The sequence below is a fragment of the Scylla paramamosain genome, unplaced genomic scaffold, assembly GCF_035594125.1.
Source record: "Scylla paramamosain isolate STU-SP2022 unplaced genomic scaffold, ASM3559412v1 Contig6, whole genome shotgun sequence".
NCBI classification, from domain to species: Eukaryota; Metazoa; Arthropoda; class Malacostraca; order Decapoda; family Portunidae; genus Scylla; species Scylla paramamosain.
The window spans coordinates 1997273-2008382 of NW_026973671.1; the positions used below are offsets into that span (position 1 = coordinate 1997273).

At 40.4% G+C, this 11110-nt stretch overlaps 1 non-coding gene across 1 annotated transcript; it reads right to left on the minus strand.

Annotated features, from left to right (window-relative positions):
- Positions 1-2357: 2357 nt before the first annotated feature.
- Positions 2358-2430, minus strand: Trnap-ugg (transfer RNA proline (anticodon UGG)). The gene has a single exon. It is a non-coding gene; the product is annotated as a tRNA-Pro (tRNA).
- Positions 2431-11110: the final 8680 nt, after the last annotated feature.

Sequence of the window (11110 nt, forward strand, 5' to 3'; positions counted from 1 at the left end):
ATTTTTCACACGTTTGCACCACCACGGATTGTTTCCTGCTTTGGTTTTTCTCCGACCAGGTCCTTAGTATTTGATTTCTGTCTCGCTCTGAGCCTGGACACTTTTCCCTTTTTTAGTTCTTTACTGCTTTTTGGCGCATATTTCCTTAATCGCAAATCATTCATGCAATCATTCTTCTTTTTTTCTACAGCCACCTCTAAACATTATAAGATTCAGTGTGCATTTAAATTTGTTTTCGTAAATTCAAAATATAGATAGCTTGATGCGAAATACATAGCGATTCCTGCTTCAAAAGTGTTATTTTTCAACGTCGATGTCACCATCAAACTAAAAACATTATATAAATGAAATTCTCGCTTCACTACTGCTACTGTTACACAATACATCCCGGATCCTGCCTGAAAAAAAACCTAAAACTAAACTCTTATCATAGAAACACACGAAGTACAAATAAATTCCTGTTTCACAAATATTATTCACTGAGGCAAAATCATTGCTACCATTCCTACATTAACCTTTGTAAACTGTAGCACACACCGCCACTCCCATTCCATCATTTCATCCCCGACAGTGTTCATTGTATCCTGAAGGCAACCGAGTCATTAGCAGCAGTTCAGGCAGCAAGCGGGAAACCCCCTCGCCACACACAGGATTCTTTTTATATTGCATCTTCAATAAGACTTTCAACAATAACCGCTTTTTAACTATTCACTTCTTCATAAATACTGAAGCTCTCGTGTCAGTTACGGGTCCGCTTCCTTCCGTTTTCTTCTCTCTTTCTGTGGGGAACGTGTTCTGGGAATTGAAAAAGCTACTTCAATTTCTTTCTTTCTTATTTTTTGGTGTTCCGTCTGTCTGCGTCTGTCTTCATTTTTGTCTGTGTTTGTCTGTGTTTCTGTCTGTCTGTCTATCTTGTTGTGTATTCTTTCGTCTCTGTCTATCTGTTTGTCTATGTATGTTTATCTGTTGGTCTCTGTCTGTTGTCTGTCTGTCTGTCTCTTAGTTTCTCCTAGTCTGTCTGTCTATCTGTTCGTTTCTGTCATCTCTCTCTCTCTCTCTCTCTCTCTCTCTCTCTCTCTCTCTCTCTCTCTCTCTCTCTCTCTCTCTCTCTCTCTCTCTCCAGATTACATTGTTATTTCAGAGCCATTAAAGGTCAGAAGTTCCTCTTTAGACAACACAGAATTCCCATCCCTTACAAACAGTATATTGGAAGCAAACATTTAGATGGAGATGATTCACTGAGAAATGCAAGACGGAATACGAGTTTCTCCAAAATCATCTCGTAATCTTGAACTCATTTACCGCTGTGGTCACGTCAGGCTTTCCATATTTCAGGCCAAAGACAGTACGTACTAACGAATGAAGGTTTCAACATTTGCTAACCTTTAATTCGAGTGGATGCCATTCCTAATTTAAGACCGTGGCTAGGATTCGAACCTCTCGGCCACCAAGCCTCGTGGAACCACTGTACCACATCGGAGTCTTTAAATTAAAAACAATGGTTCCCAATCTTTTTCATTACATTATGCGTTTACTGACTTCTTCAAGTTCGTGTTATCATATCATCAAGTGTAAGTACAGTAGTATATATCTATGATGAACAAACGCTGGTAAACCGTTGAAAAGGATCCCTCTATTGAGAGTCGGTCACCGCTAGCCGTGTCGGGTATCTCAGGCAAAGTTGCCAACTCATTTTTTTTTTTTTTAATATTCTAATATAAATTTCAAAGCCTCAGTTTCCTATAATTTACAGTTGGGTTATCCCTGAATACATTGTTGTGCCGCGCTGTCAGGACGCCCGGCAGCCACAAACACCTGTGTTTGTGAGTCCGATGTGGCTGTGCCTAGCGGGGTGGTGGATAACGTGACGCAATCAGGCCCAGAACAGGACAGACAAGGACGACGCCAAAGCATGTACTTTGCGAAACCGGGCACTTTAAAGATTACTTCATGATACGGCACAGTACAGGGACGCAATATCCGTCATTCCGGCAATCACAGCCTCAGGCAGTTTTCTCACGGCACGGCACTGTCTATGTGCGGCTGCAATGCAATAGAAAAAGCACAGGAAAGGTACAACAATCTACAAAGGTGACGGAGAACAGAACCGCACTCTGGCCAGGTGGCGCACCTCCCCCCCTCTGTCCTCTCTGTCTCGGTGACTCACCGCCGCGCTCACCGGCAGCCACGTGTCCCGTATGAGAAGCGTCTGTTATTCTCTACGTTTTTTTCTTGCACCCATACCAATATGAATGCCTTTATTCTCAGCCTTCATTACCCACTCAAATTATCCAAATTACCCACATGTGGGTAGTTACCCATAAGTTAGGAACTACTGCTAAACTAATATTGAAGTGTGCCCCCTGTGAGAATCGAACTCACGACCCCTGGTTTTCCAAGACCAGTGCTCTGCCCCTGAGCTAAGGAGGCGTTAAAGTTACACAAAACTAAAAAAGATCATGAGGCAACTGCCACGCCACTGCGCATCAAAAGGGATCAGAAAGACACTTCGATTGTCTCCAGGGGCGTGACTATCTCTTAAGGGGGACGAGTGCACGCCATGTCCTAAACTGATGCTAATGGGTGATGTGAAAATTGTACTGCTAGCTATTTGAAGACTTCAGTAGTAGGAAGCAGCGTGGTAGTTTCTAGGAGCTTCCAAATGGTGTTGTTCTGGGGGAAGATTGTTATTGCATATATTTCGTCTTAAATAGTTTGCAAAACATGACCACTTTTCGTAAACAACACATTCAATCTTCACCTCTCCCCGCCGAGCATCGTGTAGGATAGTGCGTGATGGGCAGCGCGGCGCCAACTTCTGCCAGACTTCTTGCTGCATGATCAGCGCGTCCATCACGGCTGCACATCGCCTCATGAGGATTAATTGCATCATCTGTTGGCCCTCGATCATGCCCGGCCTTGAGACCCCTCGACAGTGCAGCAACACGAGCCTGTATTACTTCCCATGCAGTACTGGCGCTGTGCAGACACACCACGACTATTTTCCAAGGCCACTGAGTTGATTTGGTTGGTTTGCAAGACTGTTTCTCCTTTTAATAATGTAGAAATCTTGTTAATTTGTCACTACAACCGTAAAAACGCCCTTAAAAACCAGTGCAGCTTCAATTAGAGTCCTTTGAAAATAGTGGAGGTGCGGCGCAGAAGTGTTTTACAATATGGTCCTCAAATGTTGTCCGCCTCTCCTCCAGCACCGCCACAGTTGAGAAGTGAACAGCGCTGGAGGGAGAATACATACACGCATGCCAGATTTAGCGCCCATGGCCGACGTTATTAACATAATACACAGTAAAAATGAAGGCGATGTTTGTGACGGGATGTGTTCAAAATGCAAGAGAATACACACACACACACACACACACACACACACACACACACATTTATCATAGTTGTGAATAACGGGACGAGTAATGTATAAATCGCATCGGAGCCTTCAAGCGGATAGGATGGAGCGGACAAAGCAGCGCAGTGATGATGATGCGTTTGATAAATAACAAATCACAAAACACTATCACACTGTTAATGAAGAGCTTCACACACAGGCGGCGATCATCGGGTGGACAAATAAAGGTGACAATGGTGCTCATCACGCTCCGCTCTCGCTATGTGCCAGCGTTACAAAAGTTCAGGCTGCCTCGTGTTGTCGCGCGTCAGTCCAGCGGGAAGGCAATTAGTCCGACACGACGCACCAACACTATGTTTGAGATTTCCGTCTGGAGGGACCGACGAGGTGGAACACACGGCAGACTGAGTGTTGTTGAGCGTTGCTTCCCTTGTAGCATTAACTGGATGGATGCTTTGACTATGCATGTATTATTTAGTATACAGCGATGTACTACTGTGCGATGGTGAATCAAATGCAAAGGGCCGTGTCTATACTGAACACTACTGCTGGTAATAAGAGCATCGCTGAATTCCTTTTTACAACTGGATGGAAGCTTTTTAAAATACATTTGATATTTAGTAACGAGTAATACGCCAGTACTGGCGTGCAATAGCAAGTAAATACAAAAGGGCGTCTATAATGAACGCTACTGCTCGTGATAAGGGGTCGTCAGCTTCCACTGTACCATTGAAAACTGAATGGACACTGTACGTATCATTTAGTTGAGAGTAATGCACCGGTGCTAGTGTGCGCTGGCGGGTAAAGGTAAAGCAACGCCTCTCTAGTGAACGTTACTGCTGGCGATGAAGGCGCTGCCAAGCCTTGATTGAGAAGGGGAGGCAGGGCAAGGCAGCGTCCAGCCCCTAACACACTCCCTTTACCGAAAGAGAACAAACTAACATACACTGCTCTCCTGTCTTACTATTTTTCTGTTAACTCGGGTACTCTGACTGTTTTCCCCTTCCTGTGAATTGGGCTGCTTTAGCGAGGAGTACCGGGACATAGGAAGTAAATTGGCCTATATTTTAGATTTCTCGGATTAACTTTCTATTTTTTTTCTTTTTTCCAAAAGATACAAAACAGCTGGATTTTCCTTTCTTTATTCTGCCCTTGACCGGCCTCCTTCATCCCTTCTTAAATATGGTTCATTATTAATATTTTTTAACATTACTAAATCATATTATAGACTCTTCCTTTTTTCAGTAGCTGAAAAATAGTGGGTTTTTCCTCCTGGTTTGTCTTTGACCGTCCTCCTTCATGCCTAAAATAGAACTAACGAACCATAAAATGAAATAGTGATAACTCTACGAGACAGAGAGTAACAGAATTCCCTTCACCACCTCACAGTCCTGAATCACTGCTTGCATCCCGCGTTGTGGTGCGGAAGGTATCCAGTATGGAGCCACGCCAAGCTGTACACGGTGCCTGCTCCTCCAAGATACCTCACCTTCCAAGGCCGTTCCTGAGACACCCCATACTCCAGGGGACCGATCTACCGTCTCTCAGGCTTCCAGCCCTCATCAGGACACGGGGAAGGCTTCTGACCGCTTCATAACAAGCCATCTATATGCATCCCGGTGCTGTGAGCTCATTAACCTCCCGCTGCACCAGGAGGGTCAGGGGAGCGGTAGGGGGGTGGCGGGAACAATAGGACAAGACGCCAGCATACCACCATGTGAAGACTCGCCGACAACAGACAAGATGCAAAACCTGTGCTACAGCCCGTTCCTCCCCCAGTCTAGAGTTCCGCGGATGGAAGGTTACATTAGTATAGATTTCTCACACGGGAATTATGGAATTGGTCTATATTTCCTCCTTTTTGTCAAGAAATACCCCCTCTGAACATCACAATTAAATAAGAAAGAGCTCAGCAATGCATCCACCGCAACACTTGCCTCTCATTCATTCCGCACAGATGAGCAAGGTTAAATCAACACCTAACATACTTTCAATTCACACTCAAAACAAACTGCTGGATAATCGCTTGTGTTTCAGTTAGGTATAATACGTTGGCGATTATGTAAACTAGCCGTTTATTGAGTGTGTGTGTGTGTGTGTGTGTGTGTGTGTGTGTGTGTGTGTGTGTGTGTGTGTGTGTGAGGAAGGAGGGGCAGTTGATTCTGTGACTGCACGGCGATGAATGATGACCAGTTGGGAGGATGCTTGGTGGCTTCCCGTTTTCTCTCTTAATTGCGCTAGTGCAGCCAATACTCGTCTAGATGTTTTTGGTTGTATTCCTTCGTGATTTTGCATTCCCGTTCCTTGAAATGAGGGTCGTGTTGCTCCACTTCGGCACTGTGTACTAGCTGAACGAGTCTCACTAAGAAAATAATAATAGTAATAATAATAATAGCAAAAATAGACGAATAAATGCATTAATAAATAAATAAAATAAATAAATAAATAAATAAATAAAGTAATAATCCCGACAAGATTGTAGCAATCGGTTGTAGCACAAGCAGAATAAGACGAAATGAACTCCAGGAAAAAAAGTATTACGCATAAATATTACAGGTATTAATATTCCTGAGAGCATCATCCCCTCTCGCTCGCAAAAACAATTGGATAAATGAAATAAATATCAATAACAAAGGGAATAAAATCTAATAGCGAATGGCTTCCCGCTCCTCCCCTACAAGTGACAGACAACGTAATAAAATTAAAAGGAAAGAAAAAATGATCCAAATAAAACTACGGGTATAAATTTGAAATAAAAGAGGAAATGGAAAAAAAGAAAAATAAATTCGAAACAAAGGATTGACAGGTGCAAATTCGAGCATAGAATGAAAAATAAAGAAAAAAGAAAGGAAAAAAAATAGATTCAAAGCAATACGATTGTCCGAGTTTATAAACCTTTTAACGAGTTGTAACGGAAGATTAATATATATATATATATATATATATATATATATATATATATATATATATATATATATATATATATATATATATATATATATATATATATACGATTGTCCGAGTTTATAAACCTTTTAACGAGTTGTAACGGAAGATTAATATATATATATATATATATATATATATATATATATATATATATATATATATATATATATATATATATATATATATATATATATATACGATTGTCCGAGTTTATAAACCTTTTAACGAGTTGTAACGGAAGATTATATATATATATATATATATATATATATATATATATATATATATATATATATATATATATATATATATATATATATATATATATATATATATTGAAAGAATGGTGTTGTGGGAATTAACACATTGCAAGACGTCTCCTCGTCATTCAAAGAAAAGTATGGAAACAAAAAATAAATTAATAAATAAAAAAAAAAAATAATATAGCGAAACCAGACGAGTGAAAATTTCAGTTAACAAACTGCTGCAGAGATAAAAGGATGGAATAAAAAAATGAAAAATTTGTCTCCCATTACGGAAAGAATAATAAAATCTGAAAAAAAAAACGTAAAATTGCATAAATTTAATGTGGAAGGAAGTTAAAAACGCATTGATCGATGAAAATCTAAGCTTGCAGAAGACGTCCTGTACTGATTTAAGAAATCGGAAAGAAAAAAATCCACACAAAAATAAAGCATATTAAACAAACCTGAAAAATATTGGAGGAAAAGTATATAAGAAAAATAAAATATTAACGCTCGAAAATATAAGAATGATGCGGGAAAAAATAGTGAATAAAACGTAAAAACTGAGTCAATCGGGAGCTTTAAAAAAAGATCAGATAAATTTATGAATGTGTATGAGAGATGGAAGAGGCAAGTATATTTCATGCAGTGACTGCCACGTGTTGGCCTGATGGCTTCTTGCAGCTTCACTTATTTTATGCTCTGATACTCTAAACTGCAAACACTTGTATAGGATTATGCTTTTTAGTATACTACCTATAAAAAAAAAAAAATGACACTACGAAACAAATAAGTCATTCCTTCCCTCATCTGCCCTCAAATCTCTCCTCCGCAGGAAAAATAAATAAATAAATAAATAAATAAATAAAATGCAATGTTTACTCGATAATTTGAGAAAACATCACATTGAAATACTGTGGGATATTTTTTCGCCTCCCAGAGCTGACATGGAATTAGGTACGAAAAATTAGTTTGGGGAAAAAGCGAGTTTGAATGTTATAATAAGAAATGGATGAAAAATGTGATGCGAACAGATAAGCCTTGATAAAGGTAGAGGAACTGGAAAAAGAGAAAAAAAAATATAGGATGGAAATGAAAAAAAAAATAGTGGACCAAATGTTGCATAGAATTTCCAGGCTTGACAAAAGTTGAAAGGAGAAAGAACAAAGAAGAGCGGTAAAAAGAGAACAAAGAAGATATAAAATGGTACAGTAGAAAAGAAAATCGAGGCTAAATTGTAATTGGGGAGATGGAGGGAAAAGAATATTGAAAAGTGTTCCCTCTCCTCTCAAACCATAAAAAAAAAAAGAATGAAAAGGTAAAAAAAAAATCATCCGCTGATTTTGACAATGATAGTTCAGGATTTTTTTTTTTTTTCGCAACAAATGAAATGAAAGAAGAGAAAAAATACTCCAACAGCTGCAGGTTTTCCTTGTGACGGCTTAAAGCTTGTTTTTTCACTGCAAATTAAAATCTCATGTTATTTCAATCAGTGTTACGAGAGGTGTAATAAAGTTGTGGGTAATTAGTAAAGGTATTAGGTCACTAGTACATCCTTACCAGTCCCTCACCTATTTGTGTTGGCAGGTGTTGTTAATTAAAGTAGCAGGATGCAGTCATTCATTTAACATACCAGTCATTCATTTAACATACCAGTCACTCATCCAGTCTGCTTTGTAGTTTGTTTAGTATTCCATTCAGGTAGTCATTCGGTCAGTCAGGCGGTCATTTATTCAGGCAGGCGAGCAAACAATCACATTTACATTCAGTCAGTTAGTCAGTCAGTCGGTCAGTAAAATCAGTTAATATTCTCGTCTGTCAACGTGTAAGTCTATCAACATAATCGTGAGTCAACTGGTTTGTCAGTCAGTCGGTCAACTATCCAGTCAGTCATTCAGTCAGTCAGTTAAACATTCAGTCAACATACCTAATGATCGTTCTGAGTAAGTATGTGAGTCAGTCAGTCGGTGGGTGAGTCGTATCAATGAGATCAATAATGAGAGATGTGTCAGTATGTCAGTGTGTCAGTGACGGTCATGTCAGTAAATGAGTCAGGTTAGTTAGCCAGCCAGCAAGTCACCCACAAGTTACGCGTGCGAACTGACTTTATCTTCACTTACTACGCCAAAACTCTCACTCTCCCCAGCCAATGTATACTCAAACTCTACTCACGAGAGAACCTTAAAACTCCTCCTTCACTTCAGGGGGACGCTCAAATACACATTCCAGACCGACACCACGCGTTCATTATGCTCGTCCCGCCGCCAACAAGACTGACGTAAAATGAGGCCAAGATATTACGAGCTTCTCTGAACAAGACTTTCTACTTACTGCCATCTTTATTCTACCCATCTTATTAATACAAGAGTTAAGACGTATTTTCACTCATCCTTTTCGCTGGTAAATTCTGAAAGTCCGTTTATCCCTTCCATACCCAGCAAAGCGTGAATGCCAACATGTAAGGGGGCAGATAACCCGCATTATCAACACAGGTCTCCCAGAAGTAGTCATGATAGGGTGGCGTGCTCCCAGGAGTCTCGTTCTTATGGATAGGAACTTTCCATACAGCCAAGAAAAGCGTGAATGGCGTCACGGAAAGAGGCAGACAACCAGCACTCATTACCAGCACAGGTCTCCCTGCCACAGCAATGCGAGCCGTGATGGAGTCTCGCGGTCCCTGGAGCCTCGTAACCCCGCGCCACTCCGACTAACGAGACTGTTTATAAATATTGGAGCCCCGCACTTCGGCTTATAGACAACACCTCATTGCGCTCCACGGATAGCGGGACTCATCACCGCCTCATTATGCGCGCCCCGGATTGCACAATAAACACAGCCACTAGCACCTCGCACTGCAATTATGGACAAGCTCGCCAAACAATAAGTTGACGCCGCCACGCACTGATAACGACCCGCACGAGACCCGACTGCTGTAATGGCGAGAGGGAAACAAGGACAAGGAGCGATCTAGAGACTGTGATTATGGTAACGGTAGTAATAACAGTAAAAACAACATTAACAACCACAGCAACAGCAAAAACATAAAAAAAAGGGCATTAGTAACCTACGAACTTAAAAAAATGCAGCAGAAACACGATCACCACCACCTTCACCAACCATACTAAGACCACCACCACCGCCACTACCACCACGACTAGCAACAATAATAATAAGCAGCGATGTGCACACATGAGATCTTTGCCACTTCCGCAGAGGAGTTGGAGAGATCAAATAAACACAATGATAAATATTTAAATACAGCACGTATAGTATAAGTACTCTGAAGCAAAACTGTCACTCTAAAACAAGTAAACTCGAATCCTTTGTTTATTCCATACGTGTCGGGAATCTTGTGTCGATTTTAACACGTTTTTTTTTAAATCTATTGGCGTTTTAAAAAGTAATATGAGTTTTAAAGGTCATTGGGGATTTAAAGAGCAATGGAGTTTTTAGAAAGCTATGAGTTTTTAAAGGCTATTTGTTTTGAAATCTACTATAATTTTAAGGGTTATTGAAGTAAAAAGGATATTTTCGAGATGACAGTGACGGTTTAACGAGGATTCAGCACACTCTAAGGGAAACATCACTCGTGAGAACTCGATTAATCTTTCCTCTGGCTTCTGAAAGTAGTCTAAAAGAACAAAGCGTTTCAAAATAGCTCTTATACAGTTCATACAGATCAGTATACACGTCACACATCATATAACTTACTGTCACAGGAGTTATTCAGTTCATACGGGTCATACAAGTCACACACGTCATTCAGTTATACAGATCATACAAGTTACTGATCATTACAAGAAATAGTCATACGAGTTATACAGGTAAATAGGTCACATGTTAAACAGGTTCTAAAGGTAATATCATACAGCCATACAGGTTATACAATCATGCAGGTTACATGAAAGTCACCTGCCGAAGTTTCATGGGTTCTAGTCTGCCCGCAGATAACCAGCTAGTAATTGAGCGTGCAAGTGACATCACGCCGGCCAATTAAGTGCATGCCGATACAGAAATGCAGTGACAGTTATTTATAGAACATCTAATTTCCATGATGCAGCCACAACATTATCATGCCTCGCGCCTCACTCCTCGCCTCGCCACCTACACCAGGAGAGGGAATCACACGTTACTTGGTGAGGTGATAACTTTATTGGCTTGATAGTGACTCATATTTCTTTTTTGGAGAGTTTCCGAGATCCGCACATAAAAGTTTGAGGTCTCCTGCTCGGTGACTGAATCCAAGAGTGTCCCGCATTCAGTCTAGTATTTAAGAGTGAAGTGGAAATGACTTCTCTGGTCAACAGACAGCAGCTCACGCGTATAGAGGCCTCCGCTCGTTCTCTTACTAGTGACATTAAACTTTACGACTTCTTATCTCCTTTATAACGCAGCAATAATTAGAGATAAGCAACGTCTTTAAACCAAACAGCCAGATACTCTTTCCTTTCTGCACGTTCCACATTCCCTTTATAACAACAATAAGCGATGAGTAGTTAACGACTTTAAACTAAACAGCCACACATCGTTTTCCTTCTGCTCGTCCCCACATCAC